General features: G+C 39.6%; 1 pseudogene; it reads left to right on the forward strand.

Annotated features, from left to right (window-relative positions):
• Window positions 1-1,088: 1,088 nt before the first annotated feature.
• LOC120930842 lies at window positions 1,089-1,887 on the forward strand (annotated as a pseudogene).
• Window positions 1,888-2,182: the final 295 nt, after the last annotated feature.

The raw sequence follows: 2,182 nt of genomic DNA on the forward strand, positions 1-2,182 counted from the left end.
CTGCATAATGGTCCGGGTCTTAAGTGATTAATGTACATAATATAACTGGGTACTGACATTCATAGGTAAAGTTGATCAAGGGTAAATCCAATTGCCTCTCGGGGGATCAGGAAGGAATTTTTCCCCTGCTGTAGCAAATTAGATCATGCTTTTATGGGGGTTTTTTTTCCTTCCATTTTATCAACTGTGGGTGAAGGATTGTGTATATGGGATTGTATGTTATTTTTTATTTGTTGAACTAGACAGACTTGTGTCTTTTTTCAACCTGACCAACTATGTAATAGATTGTAATGCTAAATAATATACACCCTCCTGTGATTGCAGAGCATTTTTCTAAAAAAAATGGCTAAATATAAAATCTTGCATATAAAAATGTATAATTTGATGGCCCCAAATAGCTCATTGTGTAATATTGAATGATGCGGGTAATACAGTGATGTTTTGTGTTTGGATAATTGATAGAATCCACCAGCATCAAAGAGGACACATTAATGCATTTTTACTGCAGAAGCAAAGAAGATGGATATGGAAGCCATCTTTGGTCTGGGTCTAAAAATGTGTCATTTGTTGCAGTTTAATGTAGTGGGTGGAGACTTTGTTTGTCATTGTTTGATATCTCTTATCTAAGTGTAGCATTCACCTGTGAAGAAGCAGCTTGAAGTATTATGTTCCTTGTGCCCTGCACTTGTGATGACATGTCCTTACCTGAACCTAAGAACATCTTAAATGGTTTAGATTTGCTTTTCTTAAAGACAAAGCTCTAAAAAGGAATAGGTTGGTTAAACAACAGTTTAAAATATCACTGCAATGCAGGTATCTTGTTATACAACAAATTTACAGGTTGTCACTGTTAATATATCATGTCTGCCTAGGAGGTAACCAGTGCAAAAATGTGCACAAGGTGAGTGTGAAAGGCCTATAATGGTACTGATTGCAAATAAAAACAATAATCCCAGTACAGTATAACAATACAAATAATGTCTGAAATAGCAGCACAGCTTACCTCTCTACTGCAGAGATGTCCTGCTTAACCACTTATCAGTGGAACAATATACATAGTATGATGGGGTGAGAAGTTAAAGAGTACAGAGCGGATTGGAGATGTTGCCGGTTGGAGGGGAGACTCTGATCAGATACATGGCTGCCCTGAGCTGTCGGATTGCAGGCAGCAGTGGTCTCCTATGTTGGGATCTGGGATTTCTGAATCAGAGCAGTAAAAGATTTTACCGGGCACTTCCTATGCATGGCATCGGCAGATACAGACACTTGCTGCCTCCTGAAGTTGATAAAAAAAAACTAAACTGTGAAATGAGATTAAACAAGCCACAGACCATGAATACGGCACTTCCAGGTGACTGGGCACAACATGCTCTACGTAGAAAGATTTGTGCGGTATAGCAATAAATTCTTTAACCAGATGTCCGTCACTGTGGAGGAGAGCTATGCCCTGCAGACCAGGAGCACAGAGGTTCTGCTGCTGCAGGATTCGGGAAACAAGATGTCCATCGACTACATACTCCTCACCCACCAGAGAGTCGTCCAGGTAAGTGGCCTCAAATCTACACTGGCCCCTATTATCCTGGAGGCCTTTATGATGAATCAGCCAGAAGGAGTCCAGCTTTAGGTCAAGCAGCATACAAGGAAGATTACCTAAAAGGATTCAAAGTTTGGCCAGATGTGGAAAAGATGAAAGCTGCCATCAACTGAGACCCTACTAATGTATATGACTGGAGAATCCTAGAACCACTAATGAACCTCTGTGGATACACTGAGCAATGGAGATTCTGCTCAACAGCTGTGATATGAAGAAACTGGTCCACGCTAATACCCATGTGTGTGACGCTAGGCACTGGTCAAAGCTGGTAAAGGATGGGATGACAGTAATTTTTTTTTTTATACAGTACTTCTAATATTTTAAAATAAAAGTGAATAAATAGTATGTTGGTGATAGGACCTTTACATTGGAGCACTCAATTAGATGAACAAGATGGTGACCAGAAGCCTCCCCCCAAAGATGTTTCAGATTCAGGTTCTGAGCAGTCCCTCATTGGCCACTGAAAGTTGTTTTATACAACAATATATTGAATGCCAACTCCAGTAACAATAAAGTGGAGAACATACAGAGACAAGTATGGGCTTAATTATCTTCTAAGAATGAAAAATACATTCAAATGTAATAGCA

The sequence above is a fragment of the Rana temporaria genome, chromosome 3 (genome assembly GCF_905171775.1).
Source record: "Rana temporaria chromosome 3, aRanTem1.1, whole genome shotgun sequence".
In the NCBI taxonomy this organism is placed as follows: domain Eukaryota; kingdom Metazoa; phylum Chordata; class Amphibia; order Anura; family Ranidae; genus Rana; species Rana temporaria.